The 21,302-nt window shown below is 49.2% G+C and overlaps 1 protein-coding gene across 13 annotated transcripts in view; it reads left to right on the forward strand.

Annotated features, from left to right (window-relative positions):
* Positions 1 to 21,302, forward strand: part of LOC135388830 (gonadotropin-releasing hormone II receptor-like) — a 774,956-nt gene that overhangs the window by 595,548 nt on the left and 158,106 nt on the right. Inside the window, exon 9 of one of the 13 annotated variants that reach the window (XM_064618671.1) lies at positions 3,087 to 3,170. The exons of the other annotated variants lie outside the window; for them this stretch is intronic. The gene's annotated coding sequence lies outside the window, so the exon portion shown is untranslated. The remainder of the gene's footprint in view (positions 1 to 3,086; positions 3,171 to 21,302) is intronic. 13 annotated transcript variants of the gene reach the window in all.

Consider the following 21,302-nt stretch of genomic DNA (forward strand, 5'->3'; position numbering starts at 1 on the left):
AATCACGTTTCCGTGTCCTGACAATTAACACTTTCCTCTCCCTGTGCCAGAGCCCTTTGTCTTTGAGGCACAATGAAGCCCTCAGGGACATGCGTTATTGGCTGGATAGGCGATGGCGCAAATCAAACACCCCGCAGTTGGCCTTCGCCGAGCTTTTACTGAAACCTTTGGGTGTGTCGCTGACAGACGTCCCTCCGCCTTGCTGCCCCCTCTTCTGCCCATCTGTGAAGGTTGAGGATGTCTTTCAACCCGGCACCAGTTTTACAGACCACAACAAGCTTGAGGTAATCCTCAATCGCCACATTGACCACTTTCCTGAGCACCTGGTGGTAGCAACTGACGCGTCCGTCTCTGGTCAGCGCGCCGGCGTGGGCCTCGTTTTCCCCCGTCTTGATGGCCACTTCCCCATCCACCTCCCTGACTACATCCCAGTCTTTGAGAGCGAATTCCTCGCTATTGTTCTGGCTCTTAGGATGGTCCCTGCCCGCTATTGCAAGACGCTGCTCCTATCAGACTCCCTATCAGTCATCTCATCTCTGGCGAACCCGTCTAGCCCACTGCTGCAATTGCTTGCCTCCCTCACTCCGCCCCACATCTCCGAAGTCGTGCTAACGTAGATCCCCGGACACAAGGGCCTCACGCTCAATGAAGCAGCCGACAGCCTGGCGAAGATCTCCCTTACTGGGCCCGTCATCGACACCTTGCAACCGCTTCCCCAAATCGTTAAATCCAGATACCGGAGATTCTTGGAGCTTTCAGCGTGCCGCTCACTTCCCCCCAGATACGACCACCTGTCATCTCCATGGCAGCCCGACTGCTCCTCGCGCCTCATAGAGGTATTCTTAACGCGCGCCCGGTGCCTTGCCCTCCCCCTAAACTTCTACCTGCATCGGGCCGGCGTCCACGATTCGCCATTGTGCCCACACTGTGGACAGGACGAAACAGTGGAACACTTCTTCCTCCACTGTCGCCTCTACGATCGACTTCGTCAGAGCTATCTGGTTCGCCCTCTGAAAATTCAAGGCGCCCCCCTCTGCCTAGGCTCTCTTCTATCGTTCGGGTCTTCGCATGCTGGGAGGTGGAACTGGACGGTAGCATCTAGTGTGGCTGCCTTCATGACTCTTAGCCAGCGCTTTTGAGCAGCGAACGTATCTTCGCCTTTTCTCTTGCACTTAACTTCACGGCTATCCTCCGCGAGTCCCACACCTATCGTTATTCCGACAAGCCTCAACCCCCTCCTCCTCCTCCTCCTGCTCTCATATATAGCTAGCGTTCAGGAAAATCCACGCCTATGACCCTCATCTGGTACTGGCCAATCACCCTTAGTGGATAACGGCCATTTCCCCGGGGATGAAGAAGAAGAAGGTCTGTCCACTGCTCTCTTGTACATGGAACGCTGCGCTACAGCCTCCCCATCTTACATGGACTAAGCAGAGCTAGCGAACGGAAGCTCCTCAACCTCCAGGCCCGCAGCCTTCGTGTCTGCCTGGGCGTCCCTAAGACGATAGAGACTGTCTCCGTTCTCACAGAGGCGAAGGAGTCACCGATTCCCACCTTGCGTGACAAGGAGATCCTCCGCATCTACACAAGGTACCTGACACGTCACCCGCACCACTACTTGGCAGGTATCGCCATGGAGTGCCCATCGTCCGCTTTCGAGTCCTGCGTTCTGCGGCTAAGGATGCCTATCCCCTCGCCATCCAACATGCCGTCCCACCCCCCTCCCATGTGGACCCTCGCTACTCCTCCCGCGTCCCTGGCGCCTTCAAAGAAGGCGACCACCCTCCAGTCGCTTTGCTTCAACTCGTGCTGGAACACCTCAGTCACACATAGTCACGTGCACTCCCGAAGAGTAGCGGTCTACACAGACGCGTCGGTCTCCGCGGGCGCCTCAACTTTAGCCGTTGTTGTGCCCTCTGAAAATTACGAACTAGCGCTCAAGCTTCCTCACCAGACATCCTCCACCGAAGCAGAGCTCGCCGCCATCAATGAAGCCCTGAAACTTATATCAACGAGGCCCCCAAACAACTGGACTGTGCTTACGGATAGCAAGGCGGCGCTGCAAATATTATCTTCTCCTTGCTCCAAGATCGTCACAGACATCTGCTCTCTAGCCCTCACGACATACAGCCGTCTCAACGCCTCCGGCCACAGCGTGTGGCTTCAATGGGTCCCCAGCCACATCGACCTGCCGGGAAATACGCGCCGCACAGGGCAGCTGCCACCACTATGACCACCACCATTCCTCTCATTCCATCGTCTGTCTGATACAGATCCGCCGCCAGACGTCTCGCAGCACACTCGCGTTTAGCTCAAACGCTGTTTGACAGACACGTTCCTCCATTCCATCGACTTGGACCTGAGGATGGAACTCACCCTCTCCCAGAGGCTGTAGCGACAGGAGGAGTCGATCCTCCATCGCCTACGCCTCGACGCTGCCCTGGCCCCGCTGCTCCTCTCTAAGATGGGTAGACGGACGTCCCCGATGTGTCCGTGCAGTGCTGCAGTCGCCGACATATGCCATCTTTTGTTGCACTGTAAGCGGTACGCCGGCCCCGAGCCGTTCTCGCCTCAACTCTCACTTCCCTAGGCCACAGGGAACTTTCCCTGGCGACGCTGCTGGGACCTGTCCGGCACTCCAGACAGTGGGCAGTCACCCGAGCCCTCCTGCGCTACCTGAAGGACACTGGGCTTTGAGCCACCCATCGTCCCCCGACACTTTCTCTTTTCCTTTTTTTTGCTTCTTTTTCCTCTTTTGGGAATAGCAAGTCAGCCTCGGCCTGTCTGACCTAACCCCCTTTCCTTTTTTCTTCTTCTTCAATAAACATATTCCCCCCCCTCATTGTCGAAGTTCGTTGCTCAAGTTAGGAACGCACGTGAATGCCATTATATGCTGTGAACAAGAAATACATGCGTTTTATTATTATTATGTATACTAGGTACTTACATAGCGGAGTTTTCCTACCCTGCGGCACGTGCACCATGCCGCCACACTGGGCAGGCAAACCTCACATGTAACATGAGGAACAGAAACTAATATGCTCACAATGTTTCCTTCTTACGTAAACATTTCGTTTTGCGTGCAGGTCACGCCAGTTAACCAATCAGCTTGTCGTGGCCACGAGAACAACGTCTCCCGCGAATCGGCGTCTGAATGGCAACCTCCGCAGGTAATACACGTTTTTAGAAAAGCAAGCGCCACCTGTGGCACGCAAGGGCTCATGGGAACTTCTAGCGCCTCAGAGCCACGACCTACTCTATGACACGACCATGACACTCGCCGATCCCCCTATGGGTCCGCTGTCCGCGGCCCGAAGCAGGGAAAGCCGGTTTCGCGCTCAACATGCTCGCTAGGGGCGCCACGTGCGCACCCCACAAGCGAACGGGAGAGGGCTGCTGTAATATCGGCAATGTTTATTTGCATTGTTTTGTGCGTATGTCTACGCGTTATTTTCGTGTATCCTGATGCGAAAGACGTGTAATGTGCATGCTTAGCGCAAGTTAGTTCTACATGAATACAAAATACATGAATTTTCGCGCTAGAGCCGCCTTGCTTGGGACAGTGCTTGTACAGGATGTGTGGTATCCCGGGGGTCCGATTTGACTAATGTTCTTGGTAAAACATTCATCGCTTCACACTGTGTTTCAACCGATGATAATACGAAGTTGAACTGAGATGAGTGATTGTGTGTTTTGTGGCGCAAAAGCATCACGGCCATAAGACGCCACAAACGATGTAGTAATTAATGTACGCGGCTGTATTGCCATGCGCGATCGTGCTCCAAAATTTATGCGTGGGCCCGTAGTTACTTGACTTTGCGAATGAGTATGTTAGCTGTCATTTCATTGTCACTACTGGACAGCACGCAGTTTTAGTTGGTTTTAATTCAAAGTTTTACAAAGAACACAGCACACATAACTGAACAGACACTTGTTTTTATTCCATTTAATTTTGTCTGCTGACTATTTGGCAGAAATCTCACCGCATCTACTTTGCTTTTTCATTACAATCACGTTGCGCATACACTCGACACCCTCAGGACCTTTCGCGGTACGAAATACTCGGGTCCGACACTCCTTTCTTCGACTTGCAGAGTGGGATGGTGCAGTACACCATCACAAACCACTCAATGGACGACATGCGACTAACCAGAACTTCACACGGTAGAAACAGGCACCCAAGTCAGGAACGAAAACTACCGTATCAACACGTGGAGCGGCGTCTCCTGTGCGGGTTACTTGTGGCGCCACGACCTTCCAGCGGCCACTAAGAGAAACATTTTCTCCGGCGCTGGAGAGAGGCGCAAGTGTAATGGTCGTGTTCTTATAAAGTAGGTCGTGCTCAGAGCATAACCCTGTATTCACACGAGTCAGTTTTCTGCCGGCAGCAAGTCGGGAGGTCACTAGCAGGAGGTCAAGAAGGTCGGGAGCAAACGAGGTCACTACGCGTCTTAAGACGCCCGCTCGTTATCTAGCATTCTCACGAGTCATTTTCCCGGCGGCTGTCAGTTTTCCGATCCCTTCTGTATTCGCGCTTGAATTTCGTGTCTAGCGTAGGATGGACCAATGAAAGAAAAACCTTCTTGCGCTTTGGCTCCTTGTTGATGGTTCAGAGTGCATTCACGTGAGAAACGGGACAAGATATGGGCCAAAGAATAAGTTCCGAAGAAGCGCTATGGAATGTAAAACAGCATTAACCCAAATCTCCGTGTGGACGACCCAAACGCCTGTCGGAGTACTATGATAACAGACGTTGTCACATTCGGTTTTATTTTCCACTAATGAAGCGTTTCTCGATGCTGAGCATCAATATAGGCGCTACAGCGTGCCGACAAGTGATGGACTGGCAATGAAGCTGTGGTGTCGAGCTACAGGTAGTCAATAATTAATTACATTAAATTAAATTAAATCAAATCAGTTTTTATTTTCCTTTCAGTAGGACGAGTAGCTTCCAATTATTATGTTTCTATACATGTATTGGAAAGGTGCAAGCGAACGATTATGTGTAGTCAACGTCTGTCCAGCGAAATAAATATCCGCGTTTATAAAATTCATGCTTTGTATTCCGTGTCTGTTTCGTCTGACGTAGAGAAAAAGCTTCCTATGCAACACTACATTGTAGGCATCTATCTATGCATTGCATAATTGTTCCAAAGCTGCTGCGCCGGTGTGTCGTTGCACTTTCGCGGTAAAGCCAAGCATCGTTGGCGTTCCAATTCAGAATTGGCCATAGTACAGTGAATGCCGTTGTATGGGACACATACAGAACAATCCTGATGAAATAAAAAGCAAGCGCGATAAGTATCCGTTGCGTCACCTTCTCCTTCTGCCGGCAACAGACGCCGTCGGTCGTCAGAATCTGTGCCGGGAGGACAAGATATCCGGCTGCCTCTGACTGCCGCTCCGGAGATCAGAAAGTGGTGACGTGGCGAAGAGCGCCGGTCACGTGGCACCAGAGAGCGGTGACGTTCCCTGCCGCCTGAGCGTCAGCCGGCAGAAAACTGACTCGTGTGAATACAGGGTTACGAGACGACCAGAGGCCACGTGCCAGAGGCGGAGGTACAAGAAGAACAACAACATTCCCGGTGTGCGCAGCAGCAGCGGCAGCCGGGGAAACCATAACCGAAGCAGACGACAGAGCAGTGTCCCTCAGAGTTCCCATGCTGCTTTGCGCCGCGCGCTTGGTGGCGCGCGCATCTTTTTAAAATCGTCTATAGCGAGTTTTAGTGGATCAGAATATCGCAACGAAAGCCACTCGACGAAAGAAGCTGCCAAATTCTACTTCAAATGGGAAATGGGAAGTGCGATTGGCTTACCGCGCTTTAGTGGACCGATACTGCGAACGTTCTCTGGAATTGAACTCGCTAATGAGCCGTCTACTTGGACTATGCCCTTTCGCAGTTCCTGCAATTAGTGACTCATGGAAGGCTAGAAGGAGACTGCGCATGCATGCCCGTATCGATCATCCCACAATGCTGTTTTACTAGGACAAAGCCAGTCGCATGGTCTTCCCGTACGTTTTAATAGAGGACTGGCTGTTTGCAATGTTTGCAAACAATGGTACGTCACAACGCCAGATGTCGCGACCCGTCGTTGGCACGTGCGTGGGCAGACATCGATCACATGCCTTGTTTTGATTGTTGTTTTCGATGATGGATGCCATTGCGCGAAGGAGATACGAAAGGAAACTTCATGTGCGAGGCAGATATAGTGCCCTGACCTCACCTCACCAAAACGCGAAAACCACGAAGTTACACGACAGCAGCACCAATGTGCGCTTGTTTTGTCAGCGGTCCACTCTTACCCAATCACATGATATCTGAACTGACGATATCTCAACTGATAACTCATATATCTTAACTCCTAACTGATGATATCTTAACTCATGATATCATGATAACCCTATCATTCGTGGCAATGGTTGGCGCAGAGCGTGCTATGCGGTGAAGTTCAGTTTGTAGAGTGCGGTAAGCCACACTGGCACATGCACACCACATAACACCCTGAAGGCCAACCATTGCACTGAATGATACCGTTATCACTCCTGATTTGTGAAAAGCGCGGGCCGTCCCATTGACTGACAATTTGGGTGGTGTTCCATTTGGAAAGGGAGACTGAATATAAGCTGTCGAACAGTTTCAAAATCTGCTGGAGTGGACGCATCTGCGGTAAGTTGTTAAACAGACAGTATGCCACCACTTCCACATCGTCTCGCCCGTCAGGCCAGTCCGCCATTTTGAGGGCAGAGTAACTCTAGCTGTTCGAAAATTGCGGTCAAAGGTGGCTACTCTGGAATCACGTTGTGCACTTTGGCATTTGCGGTTTCTTTGCATTGCACTTGTAGTTCAAACAACCAGATACCGAACGTCAATAGACCTTTTTAGAAAAGCCATATGTATTGGCATCATGGTGGAAGACCAGCCATATCTCTTGGCTGGCTCCTTTTAACGCAACAAACGCACTAGTCTACAACCATCGCAACGCCAACACCCGAAGATGAGCTCACGGCAGGTCTGCGATTGATGTATGTGCTAGATGCCACCTCGCAACAAACCAAAACTCACGGAGAGTTGCACGTGGGACAGCAGCACGAAGGATATTAGAAGCGGATGACATACCTACCATTGCTTTCTTCGAAGAGGGTCGCTGATGTTTGCCTCCGCCTTCCAAGCTGGACGACCCCAAGGACTGCTCTCTCCCTGTGAAGCACTCTACGGAATGCCTGCTCTGACCCTGTTCATTACCTCAACGGCGGTGCGAGCACGGCCACCGTGCACAGCTATGCAGCGCGCTATCCAGACCTGGTAGTTTATTTCTACCGCCAGGAGGATAAACTGGCGTCTATCGCCGACCGGAACCGGGAGCGAGCTGAGTAACTGGACCGTGCACCACCGAATGAACGGAATGCTGTAAAGCACCTCGGCCTTGTGCCACAGAAAATCCGGGAGTAGACAGTTGCGGAAAGCGTGCTCCGACGTTTCAAATGTATGGCAAAAAGGGCAAAAAGGCCTGGTCAAACCGAAGCGGGACGACCTGTCCCTTAGAGAAACGTCGTGCGCAAGACGCCACTGCAAGCTTGCACGGCGCGCATCCCACCAGCCGGCCGACGGCGATCCCTCAGAAGCCTTTTAGACCTTTTTTTTTTTTTACCTTGTATTGTCAACAGTAGGATGGGACGACCGTAACCTTTTCAGAAAAGCAAGCGCTACCTGTGGCGGGCAAAGGCCGTCTACAGCATTACGAGACGGCCAGACGAGGAGGTAGAAGAACAACAACATTCCTGGTGTGCGCAGCAGCAGCGTCAGCCAGGGTAAACCATAACCGAAGGAGACGGCAGAGCAGTGTCCCTCAAAGTTCCCATGCTGCTGTGCGCCGCACGCTTGGCGGCGCGCGCATGTTTTTAAAATCGTCTATTGCGACATAGTTTGGTGGTGTGACTAGTTGAAACTCACATGCAAAATGCAAAATTTTATGATTTTCCGTGGAAACGGGAGCAACAGACCGAGCCGTTACGCGGGTCAAGCTGGTTCTCTGTTCGTGGCGTGGTTACATCGTTGTTCACACCGTTATCTGTGAATACTGATTAGACAACCAGGCTGTTTCATAGCTGTGGGTGGCTATAAAAAAACGAAGTGTGACGAGCGCAGGCGCCCCGCCTAAAAACCCTGTGCTCTTCTCCAACAAGCTCACACTGACCGCAGTATCAGCAACAGTTTCGAAGCGAGCTTCATGCATAATCTTTGCGTTTTCATTCTTGTTCTTCCACTTTCCCCCCCTCAAGTCTACCTTGCGTTTGACTTACCTTTGCTCTTGTTCTTGGAATAAGCGCATATTCTCCCTCCCTCCCTGTTGTCTGTTGTGGACACATGATATTACATGATACGCAACAGCATTTATAAAACAATCAAAAACAGATTTCTAATACGTTCATATCACCAGATAACAATAATTATTGCCACGAAGGCTGACAAAATATTACGAACGTAGTCACGAACTAACTGTCAATAGCAGATGTCCACTCTTCAGGTGCTATTGATGAGGTATATTTGAAGTATTTTTGTCAACGGGACTTAAATGTGGTTGACCCAATACGCCGCCTGTTCTTTCTTGTCTTTAATAAACAGATATTGTTCGAATTGTTTTGTAAAATGCGGTTTCTGAGTAAAAAGAAAAGAGAGAACAGAAGAGAAAATCGGGTCGGCTAGCCGTACAGCGAACGGCCGGCTGTTTCCACTTGGCAGTGGTAGGTGTTGAAATTCCCCAACAATTCCTTCTGAGGATACTATCACGTTCAGCTCCCATGTGAATGCGGATGTTGCTTCGCAGTCGTCTTTCCAAAATACCGCTGACAATGTTTTAAGGACGAGTGACATGATTTTCAGTAAGGGTGCATTGTATACCAATTGCACCTATTATTCCCGAAACAATATAGGGGACATGCAAAATGCCATCTCCCGTAGACACCAACGACTACGCCGGCCATATTGGTTATGTGGAGAACAGTGAAGGAGGCTTAAGCCGTGAAGCATTCAAAACAAACACAGTGGGATGCAAAATAATTTTTTGACGCAATACATGTGCTTAACGCAGCACAATGATTGTACGTTGGGCGAGGCACGTGCACCGTGGCCGTTTAACTAGTTTAACTTCGTTTGTAGCACAGCCCCTGGTGCATGCTGAGTCTAGCTTTTCCTGATGTAAACTTCTCCTCAGTTGCAATACGATTACGAGTTACGGCTAGTGAACATATCGAGAGGAGGGCGCCGTCGGCGCACGATAGGTACGAAGCGTGTTATCCAAGAGCAGTGGAAACAGGCTCCAATAATTTCTTCGTGTGTCATGCACTCTTAGGAAAAAGGGCGTATGAGAAACTCCCTAGGGGGTGTTCACGCGCGTCACACATATGACTCACTTTGGGGTGTTTAGGCTACTCCCCTTGTAAGGGTGTTCCCCCGACTCCCCATCCTGATGGAGTCCCCCCGACTCTCCTCAGTGAGGGTGTTCCCCTGGCACCCTTCCTGCAGGTGTTCCCTTAACCACCCTATACCCAGGCACATTGCTGAGAACACTAAGCTTTCTGTTTTCCATTTTGTCACTGAGTGATGTTACTGCATTGGTCTCTTTCCTTTATCTCTCGAAAACAATACTGCACTCGTCCAAAACACGAACAACAGGTGCAGTGCCTCTCCGTCTTGCTCCTACCAAAGTGAAACACCCCTCAAAAGCCGTCATTGGGATTGCAGTACTATTCGAACGAAAATTTTACAACCCGCTTCTAGAGTACAAATGAGCGAAACACTTCCGTAACGGTGACGGATATACGCTTTATCAACTCGCAGTGCATCTGCAGTAACTTCAAGGCACTTAGCGTTGCAGAACAGATATCCCTTTCTATCGGACATTGTGTTTCTTGCTTGACCTCCCGCTTCCCTTGTCATTAGAGTGTACTTCCACGGACATTTTTCCTCGAATGAAACAACCGATCCGAGTGTCAATTACAATTATAACGAAAAAGACTACATTGTACAGAAGTAGCACCTTTATGAGCACATCGAAACAAGATGTAGGCACCAGCTTGCTTGTAAAGTTGCGGTACATGTTCCTCAGTGCGTAATGTTGGGTACTTTCTAATCATATCTGCCACCAACGGCTTTTCTTGGTACATCCAGGAGTTGTTCATTTCTTTTTTTATTATTTGCAGGTGTGTCTCGATAATCTTAACAAAGGAATAAAAGTACGAGGCTGCACTGTTGCATAGTCTGGAAGAACCTCATAAACATTGGGGAGTGAGGCTAACACCCCTCCATGAAGGGAGTGCACGCAACACCCCGCATTAAATACGGTCACGAAGGAGTGTCGCTGAAACGCCCTCTCTGTTCGCGAGGGTGTCCGAGCATCATTTGACTCCCTTTTGACTCCCTTTTTTCTGAGAGTGTAATACGACTACGGACTACCCATCTCACACATTCGTACACCACACACTGACTTCGTCACTTAGCGTCCTACCGCCGACGACAAAACATCCCGCAGAGGGCGCAGAACGCAAGGCGCCACCTATGCGGTTGCTCGGGGCCTATAGCAGCAACGGCGACGGCATTGCTTATGTGCGCGGAGGCAAGTAGCGGCATTCTGGGCCGTGCTATGAAGTGTACGTCTTCTGAAGAGCTTCGGGAACGTCACGTTGCATAAACACGAGAGAGGCGCGCCAAAGCTGCGGAGATGGAAACCCGGCATTAGCGACAGTAGGACTGAAATATAAAGCTGTGTCTGGTGTATTGTCATCAAGCAGGAGAACTATACCTATGGAGGAACTACTATGGAACTACCTTAACAACTCTGTCGCTGTCGTTGACATTTGCATCATATCTGCCTTTTTTCTCTCTCTTTTTGAGATTGAATGCTCTCCTCATGGTGCCGTGTTTATGAGTGCTGGTAGTTCATTTGTTAACCATTTTTCAACGTGAGGCTAAAAATGGAATGACAGGCCGAAGAGTAAGAGGAAAATATTTCCGCCTCGCGAGGCATTTCGTTCTTTCGAAAGTTCGTTTCAGGCTTCACCCGGGGGCATTCCTAACTAGCGCGAAACACTTTTTCCGTCGGAGTTCTTTATGTGCCTGCTTATTAGCTTAGTTAGTTAATCTGCGTTATACACTCAACGGCAGAAGCGTACGTGTCTGGGGTTTTCTTAACCATGCGCTTAGCATCAGCTTTTCTGTTCATTTGTGTGTTAAACGGACAGGGTAAGACCAAGCAGGCGAGTGAACGCCACACCGACTTCATGCTAATGTTTTACATACTAATACGTGTTAACTAAAAGAATTAATAATCAACCAAGCAAAACAAAATGACACATTTACGAGCGCGTCTACACTTGCGAACACCATTCAAGGTTTTTTTTTTTATTCCGTGTTAGCACCGCGAAGCGTCTGTGGCTATGAGCGGCGTACAGATGTGGACAGATGGAGAGAGTACAGCAGGAAGGAGTGGGAGGACAGGGCGGTTAGTATGCATCCTGGGCCGACTTCAGGGGGAACTGTGCCGACATTCGTTTGGAAAGTCTTCGGAAAACCTAGGGAAAACCTCAGACAGCACAACCGGTGGTAGGATTCGAACCCACCATCTCGCAGTCTTCGGCACGACCTTGGCTATCACCAACGAGCGGGGACGCCCTTTCATGCGATAGGTGACGGGGGGGAGGGGGAATATGTTTAATGCAAAGTAAGAAAAAAGGGAATGGAAAGGTTAGCCACGGTGTGGGCTTGCTATTCCCTAATGCTTTCAAGCGAACAAAAGAAAACAGCTGGGATACAGAAAATTATCAAAAAATACAGAAGAAACAGCTCCTTCACTAATCGTTGCGCATAGGACGCATCAGAGAATGCCCAGGAGTTTAGATTGCCCAGGATAGGTGACGGACATCTTGCTTTGAAGTGTTCTAGCGCCAAAGGCGATAATCTACGTCTTATAAATGGCGATCTATGAGTTCTGGGTACTTTTGTTTTCAGTTTTTCTTCTGTATACCAACCAACGATAAAAAAACAACTTTATTACGCGGGATGATGGCTGGGGAGTTTCACCGCCGCGGGCGATACTCTATACCCCATTGCTGGTGGTGATGCGGAGAATGAAATAGTGAGCCACCTCACAATAAGGATCGAGGTCCTGTGGTGTCCAGAAAGGGGAAGAGAGCCTTGAGGGCAGAGCGTTGGTGTGCTGGATGTGGCCAGGGACCAATCAATTTTGTGAGAGAGAGGGGGCGGGAGTCTTGCTCGTTAAGGGATCCGGAGAGTACGGTTCGGGAAGGTTGGTAGTGTGGGCAATGGAGAAGAATGTGGTCTAGATCTTCAACAGCACCGCAGTGGCTGCAGTGGGGAGAGGCTTGTCTCAAGCGGTAGCGCCACTGTGCTGTGAAGGCCACGTCGGGGCGCATTCGATGAACCAATGCGGCGTCTTGACGAAAGGTATGTGCAGGCATGCGGAAAGCGAGTGCTGGATCAACTCTGCTCAGCATGGCGGGGGGTAGAATATCAGCGATCTGTTGGCGGGTAGCCAGAGGAGCCACGAGGCGTCGAAGTACGGACCGACGATCTCCTCTCAGCAGTGCAATACGCGTCCGTCCCCGAGACGAGAGAGCTGCTTCGGCGGCGCTGCCAGCCTGTCCATTGCCTTCGACACCGCAATGGGCTGGAACTCATTGGACAACGGGCCTGTGCCCTGCTTCGTAGACAAGTTTGTAAGCCCTTAACACATCCATAACCAACGGTGCGGAGGAGTCGCGTATGCCAGAATTTTCAATTGCTTGCAGCGCAGATGTTGAGTCAGTGAAGACCACCCAATTCCATGAGGTAAAGTGGACGATGTGCTGCAGAAAGAAAAGTATGGCATAGAGTTCCGCAGCTGTGGATGAGGTATGATGCCAAAGGCGACGGCCTTCAGCTACGCCTTCGGATGGGATGACGAATGCCGACGCGGACTTGCCATTTCGAGATGCGCCATCGGTGTATGCGGCGGCAGAGGTAACTTCGCGTCTACGAGAGCATAAAAATGGGCTCGATGGACTTGAGGTGAAACCTGATCTCTGCGGTCCTGGAGGTCAGGAAGACGTGCGAAGGTAGGTGGCACAGGCAGAGACCAGGGTCCTTAGGTGTGAAGCCAGTGAGAGCCTGGCGTGTCCTCTGCGCTGCGCGATGGAAATCACTTTCAGGACGGTAGCGAATGTTCCTGAGGAGTGGGTGACGGGGAACGTGCGCACGCAGGAAGAACGTAGGAAGTGTCGAGCCGTTTCCCGCTCACGGAGGTCCTCCACCGGGAGTTCGCCAGCTTCAGCTAGGACTTGCCGTGTTTCAGCCATTCTTGGAACTCCAAGGCAGCGACGAAGGCTTCGGGCGAACAGGGTCCGAAGGGTATTTAATGATGTTGTAGAAACCCTGTGCAAGTCTGGAAGGCTGTAAAGCACAGTCGCCCTCACCAAAGCCGCATGAACGGCTAGAAGGGAGCGTTGATCACAGCCCCAGCCTAAACCAGAAAGATGTTGAATTGCAGGAAGCCATCGTTGCACTTTGGTTTCAATGTGCTTATTGTGGCGAGGCAACGCGCGGTCCCAGCGCAGGTTCGAGTTCAGGACCACGCCAAGGAAGCGATGGGAACGCACAGGCTCGAACTTTTTTGCACCCACCCAAAGAGGGAAATTACTCATAGCCTTGTGAGTGAAAGGGAGGTCAACGCACTTCTCGGGCGAAAGGTCCATTCCAAGTCGCGTAAGGTACACTCTTAGAAATGAACTTCACCGCATAGCACGCTCCTAGCCAACCATAATCTCGAATGGTATCGTTATCTGCCCTGATTTGTTGAAAACTGGAGGCGTACGACTTTTTTGTGACAATTATGAACAGCATAAATGTCACAAAAAGGCGTACGCCTCTCGTTTTCAACAAATCAGGGCAGATAACAATATCATTTGAGATGGTGGTTGGCTAGGAGCGTGCTATGCGGTGGAGTTCATTTTTAAGAGTGTAAAGCAGAACTTTATCTGTACCTCCGCGTTTGCATCTGATTAAGGGCTACAGTTCTTCAGATGACGTAACAAAGGATAGAGGTATGTGGATGGTGGTGCGTCTACTTGCCCGTATAAAAAAAAAATTGCGTTGTTGTATAAACGCTGCACAGGTGTAACAGTATTACACCTATTACACCCGTGACTGAGCACATGTAGATAGAAGTTCTTACCTCCTTCAAAGCCCCGCCTGAGGAAAACTCAGGGAAAACAAAGACAGCACAGCCGGGCGCCGGATTCAAACCCGAATCACCTCCCAGTCTCGGCGTGTAAACAGAACTTCACCACAATGAGTTGACACCGTCAGGGCTGAGAAACTCCAGAACACCGAGAGCGGCGTCTTCCTTCGTTGCGGGCCTATATCCACAAATTAGGGGGGATGAAGCACGCCAAGCGTGTCACTGCACAAGGAATTGCGGAGTACCTTGAGAGAGCTCTAAATGTCGTATATATGTGGTAGTGGAACTACAGGTTCAACGACAATTCCAAAGTCATCCATTTGGAGCAGCGTGTTCAGTATGTGATCGTGTGTGGTTCGCTAATGATCTTAAAAGTGTCAGAGTTGAGTGGGCGTTTGTGCTCAGCGAAGCGCATTTCAATAATTTTAAATTATCCGCGTAACTTTGTATATAGCAGTACCACGAATCAGAAGCAATCCTAACGCGTTTCCCCTCGTTGCGTTAGCAACCAGTTTTAGATTTTGTATGAGAACTGTACTGATGGCCTTATCGCCAACCTGACCAAGAAATAGTTGAAATGAAAACAAACTTACAAAAATTCGTCTGGTAACAAGCAGAGATGGGATATATGTCTAACACGTAACACCGACATTAGGTTGTGAAGCCTGTGAACGATTTCCGTCTACTCATAGGGCCGTTCTCAGGGAAACGTCGAAGCGCCGTTCTCGTGTGCGCTCTTGGGACGGGTTGTGGAGAACAACCAGAGGCGCCGCCACTAGCTCTATCGTGAGCTGCTCTTCTTTCACTTGGCTACAGACGGATCCAACTGTTCAGTTCGTGCGATGCGTAATGAACTGGCATTTGTTATTCGCGTATGCCGTTCAGGTCTCCTAACCCTTTACCGGTTCTGGGGGTTATAACCCCCAGAACCGGTATATAAATCTATTTATAATAAAATAAAGATAAATATAATGAAATATATATGTAATAAAATATATTTTAATTTCAACCCTATGATTGCAACTCCACGGGTTTGTAAGTGATTTTGCCGAACTAGGTTCATACGGTGAAGCAGATTTTTTTTTCGTCGTTCGAGCTACACCTGGCAGATCATTGAGAATAATTGAACTGAGTGAACGTTATGGAGTTGTGTTCATTGTGGGAGCACATAACACATGGTGTCCATTAGCGCTATGGCAGGGGTTGCTCTTGCCCCCCAAAGGACCGAGACATCATCATCATCATCATCATCATCCCAATCGCTTTCTAGCGTCAGCCCTCGCATACGCCTCCTCCTCACCCTTTCCCATCTCATGGTCCTTCAGCCCGCATGGCCCGAGACTACTTTAGTCCTCGCAGAGTTAGATAGTTCATGAACTGATTCAGCATCTGCTCCGAATTTTACAGTCCTCGTTCGGTGATTTGTGGTGAACACATAATTACAGTCTCCCGCATCCAGTCATTCTCGCATTCAATACCTACCGTTAATTATGATGCACAATGGCTCGGGCTTTCGATTGGATTCGATCCGAAGCGTTCGTATTTTATGTACTTCTTCAAACAGCGGCATGTGAAAGAAATTGGAAGTCCGTTTCACCCAAAGGTCGTCGCAGAACCGTCTGCAGCCCTTGGGATGGGTCAGGTTTATCTGAACTTCCATATATTCATAATCGAGTAGCGAGAACACAGCTCGTAGATAGCTTAGTGATGGATGGATGTCCGTTACCGAATCATGATGCATAATTTAAAGAATAATAATGGAAGTATTATGTCTCGACGGGGACCAGCTTAATTTCTTTCCTTAAAACACAGAACCATCTTCTATTCCTCTTTCTCCTCTCTCTCTCTCTCTCTCTCTTTAATCTCTTTTTCTTGTCTTTGTGACATCTTTTTTTCTACGTACGACAGCACATCTCATGCACCGTAGTCATTAGGCAACTTGTAAAAAAAGAAAAGAAAAGCAAGACAAATAAAAAGGTTCCAGGGCGATGGGCTATCTTGGTCTTGGATGGGCCATCGGATAACTGCCCTCTAAGAAAAAGGAAGTAACTTTAGCCATCTTTGGAACTTGATGTATTGCCCTCAAGCATTAACCCCTTTCATGACTAAACGTATGGAAGTTTATGCGAGCTTTAATTACACACTCCTATGAAAAAATAAATATAGATAATGTATTATGTTTAAGTTCGTGAAGATGCTGTCCCGGGGTAGCAAATTTCATGCTCAAGATACTCAAATAGGAAGTCATTGCAATACTGGGGACTATAAGCTGTAGTTGCTCCACGATTTACCTCTTCTCCCCGAGAGTGCGCTCATTGCATCACCATGGGCAAGGGCGCAAATTCCTTCACGTCGATGGACTGGACTAATTTGTATGATGGATAACATCCACAGTATGAGACTGTTCATTTCATTTCACTTCATTTTTATTACCCTCAAGCGCAATTGCTGTTATGATAAGCAGGTCATGTGGTCACCTGCCACGTGCAGGGTTGTTATCGCTATAACCTGTTCCTATCTAGTTCCTAACCGCTTTTCTTTGCCTGATAACGTCTTGGGAATAGCAAGCCTACACCGTGGCGAACCTTTCCCTTCTCTCTTTTTTTTTACTTCGCATTAAACATATCCCCCCCCCCGCGAAACAAGAAAGAATTGCAAGCTTTTCTGGGACTTGTAAATTTTTAGGGACGTTTTTTGAACAACAAGGCTGTGTTTGCAGAGGACCTGCATCGGCTGCTGGACAATGAGAGTGCGTGGCGATGGTCTACGAAGCACCAAGCGGCCTTCGGGGGGGGGGGGGGATGTTATGATAAGCAGGTCATGTTGTCACTTGCCACGTGCAGGGCTGTTATAGCTGTAACCTGTTCCTATCTAGGGCTGTTCCGCTAGGGCGATTGGTGCAGTGCTGGGAAATTTAAGTATTACTCAGTGCAGTAAACGCTCTCTTGTACCGCTGACATGAACCAGTGCCTGAGTCATTACAGAGACATTTTTGAATCTATACCTCACCTCTTCGTTACCATTTCTGAGACGAGAAGGGTACGTTCGCCTGAACAACCACCCTTGATGTTCCCATACAATTCCTAACTTCATTTCGGGTGCCACTCGGCAGCGCAATATCCAGAAACATGCACTTAGTGGTGTCTGAAAAATGCATTCTGCATTCATACTTGCTTTTCTCCCATTTCCCGAGTTGTATTCTGTGACGCAACGTCTGCGCGCAGCGCTAGGTTGAGAAAGTCAGGGCAAAATACGATAAGTATTTATATGAATCCTTGTGCGAGGTTTTCTTTCGTCATGAATGCAGTGACGAGCACAAACACGCCACACAAAACAACATCAAGGGCTACATCATGACGATGATAATGATGATGCACCAAAAACATTTTGATGTTCGTAATTACTTTTAATACATCCCAAAAAAAGCATACTCATGCGCATACCGAGTCAACGCTAGTTCCCAACCATGCTCTCCTCGCGCTGTTGGGAGATGCCCATTTAAAGGCCCACGCGACAGATAGAAAAAATGAATACAAAGAAAAAGCGCAAAACTCGGGCACGTGCTCTGGCACAAGGGTGTATTCTGATTATTCAAACGGTACATATAAATTCCAAGCGTCAGCATTACCGCGCTCGAATGTTGGAGAACACCTGGATCTTGGAAAGTAATCATGGTCCGTACGAACAATGTAGTGCAGAGAACAATGCAATCTTTAGCATTGTTCTAACGCTGTCTCATTCATCAAGCAGTCTTCCACGTGCCACCATTCCTCCCAGCGTGATGTACTTTCTAAAGGCCGTGGACCCTCATCGGCGTCTGTATAGTGCACTGGACTATAGAACCCGGCGTGTGAGCCCTCTCCCCATCTCCCCTCTTTTATCTCTTCTCTCCTCCAGCAACGTGTTTCCATTCTATAGGAAGACAGAAAGCTCGAAGCCCCAACGTTACCATACCATGCACAATATTTTCACTATCACTCCGCAAGTAACTTTACAAAAACGTCCCGAAATAAACCCTAAGCAATTTCAGCATTGCGGCGCGGCCTTAGGAGCCCACCCGATCTCATGGTGTGACGTAATCACGTCCGCGTGACGTGACTAGCATCAGCCTGGAAAGCAGCGGCGATGTCTCAATTTCTCACTGAAACGTCAATAGAACTCTCATCATAGGTAGAAACCAAGATACCGAAGAGGTGCATTTCAACGAGTGAACCACCATGATAGATACGGTAGGCCTATCATTTTACGAACGGTACCTCGCAACATAAGGTTTAAACAGTACCGTGCTGAACAAAAGTTTACGGAACGAGCGAGCGGCGTATTTTCTCTGGGCAGGGACGCCTTAGCGGCGAGCGGAAGCGGGTGGCGAGTTCACTCGTTCAGAGGGATGGCGCTTGTGGCGACCCACCGTGGTAGTAGTGGTAACTTTGCTTTTGATATGGTTTCGTTTTCGCTCTAGTGCACCAAGCGCGAGTTGCTATCGCGGGAACGGAGTCCCCGCTATCGTAGAGATAACGTGGCGCTATAAGATAAACTGAGACGGCAACGGGCTGCAGTGGCCTAGTTTTTCCATCTCTTTTTTTTTTTATTCGACAAAAACGGAAGAAAAGAGCGTGTATCTTTGAGCACAAGCAAAAAGAGAAAGGGAGATACGATACTCTTTTAATTCTTTGTCGCCCCCCCCCCCCTTTTCGCAGCAATGACGTGCAATAACAGATTTCCGTGGGACCCCTTTGGCGGTCGCACGTGTCAAAACCGCCATTGCTTCCTATCCACTACGTGATCCTCTCTAAAGTTTGGTTTAGCAACGCTTTGTTGCTCACGCTGCTTTCCGTGCTTTTATGACTTTCCAAAGTCATTTACTCTTAAAATGTGAGCACCATTGTGGAAACAACGTTTTGTTAACGTGTTCTTACCACGGTTGCGGCTGTCGTTCAATAGAAAGCAGCTGTGTCACGGGAATAACGTTTCATTCGTAAGTACGTACTTGATGGGTTGTTTAGTACCCCTGTCTGTGAGAGAGTCATGTTGAATCGTTCGTTTACAAGCTTGCGCTGTGCTACAGCTGCAGATTCATTTGATTTGCTCCATTGTTGTACAAGTTTGATTACTCACATGCTTTACCACTTCAAAAACAAACACACAAAACGTGGCGACGTCGTCACACAAACGTATGTTTCTAGTCCTGCGTGCTTGTCCTGCAGACCGTAACTGGTCTTGTAATAGAAGAGTAAACCAAGAGTAAACCTCCGAACACACCCAAATAACACAGCACGCGCGACGTTCATGACAATGCAGATACCTGAACCACCTGAACTGCAAGACAACCACGACTCCCGTCGTCTGCTTTGGGAGCTGGCATTCGCATGCTCTTGGGGTCACGTGAGCGGTCACATGGTAGACAGGAGCATCCCAGAATGCAATGCGAAGGCTGGCACGCCTGTCTCAATGGGAAAAAGTTGGAAGGGCCGCTCCTGTGTTTCCTTCCTCCATGCATATAGCCGACGGACAAGGTCCACGTCTTCGCGTAGTAAGGACCACTCTGCTTCTACAAATTCCCAGAGTGCATCTGTGCACCTTGTAGGCGACCGTCTCTTGCTCATTCTGTGCTTCAGGATTCCCCAGACGTTTTCGATAATGTTTAAGTGTCTGCGTAGGTCATGTCAGCTCCATTACGCAGAGACCATCGATAGGACGCTGCTCCCCTATGCTCTGGACGGGCCGTTCCCAGATGGATTCCACCATTTCCAGTAGATGGCAGCTCCATCCATCAAAGCAAAACTGTCCAACGCCTTCTAACTTTGTTCTTCTTCTTCACCTTCTTTGTCTTGTTCTGCATCTTCTCGAGAATATCTCACAGTCCCCAAGTAAATAACAGTCGTGGAGCAATACATGTTCGTTTCTGCAGAATTTGGATTATGCAAATCTCCAAACGAAGATATTTAACATTCCCACTCGTAAGCAAACGATCTCGTTAGATCTTTACTGGACCGAAAGATTACGACCCTGTGACATTAACGAAAAGAGCGCGTCATACACCACGTGCTCGAGTTCACGACTACCTCGCGCTTCGTTGGGTCATGAGCCTTGCAGGCGACGAAGCCTGCGAGACGCTCGTTAGGCAGGCGACACCGTTGGTTGTTACGCGAGCGAGAGATTACGCCTTTGTCCCGTTAACGACAAAATCGCTTCACGCGTCACGCGAAAGGTGTCACGTGTCCGTGTTAACGAGATTACCTCGTTAGCTCGCGAGCGGTGGAAGCGATTAAGCCGCCTGATTCGAAGAGAGAAGGGGGCGTACGCCCTTTGTGTCAATTTGGATATACGGTAACTGACACAAAAGGGCGTACGCCCGCGCTCTCTCTCTTCGAGTCAGAAGCGGTAACACTATCGCTCGTGGCAATTTTTGGCGCACAGCGTGCTATGCAGTTCTGTTTTTAGCGTGTGTCGTTAGCCCCCAGTGAGATGAACGCCACGAGGTGACGAGGTTGACGCGTGTGTCCAATCGAATTGCTCTGCGATTGAACAACGTCGCGTGATCTCCCCGGATTAACGAGGCAGAGCTCCCAATCTTCCCAAATGTCATTTCACTCCTCTAAGTCTATAGTACGTTCCAGCAGACCGACGGATAAAGAGCGTTCACGACGAAGTACGGCACACACTATACAAGAGAAATCGCAACCACGCACCACTAGGCTTTTATTCGTTATAAGGAAATGCGTTCGTCGGTTTTTCAGACAGCGGTTCTTACAGCACGAATCTTGAATGCGGTATTCCAGTAATGAAGCCACTTGAGTACGTCCATGCGGGAAGATTCGCAGTCGTCGGAAAAACGCGTCTGGAAATGCGTCTGCAACGAGAATTCCTAAAATGGGCTCCACGACTGCACCTCCACGCGACGCTTTCATATTATGATGGTCTACGCGCAGTGCGTGCATTTAGAAAGCTGTAGAGAAGTTTCAGAGGTCTTCGCCGTAAATGCTACTGCTGATGTCACATCGCTGAAAAGTCCATGTTAGGTTTGAACAAGTCAAGGTGAAACAGAAGTGGTCGAGCTAGTGAGGTTAATT

The sequence above is a fragment of the Ornithodoros turicata genome, chromosome 3 (genome assembly GCF_037126465.1).
Source record: "Ornithodoros turicata isolate Travis chromosome 3, ASM3712646v1, whole genome shotgun sequence".
Lineage (NCBI taxonomy): Eukaryota > Metazoa > Arthropoda > Arachnida > Ixodida > Argasidae > Ornithodoros > Ornithodoros turicata.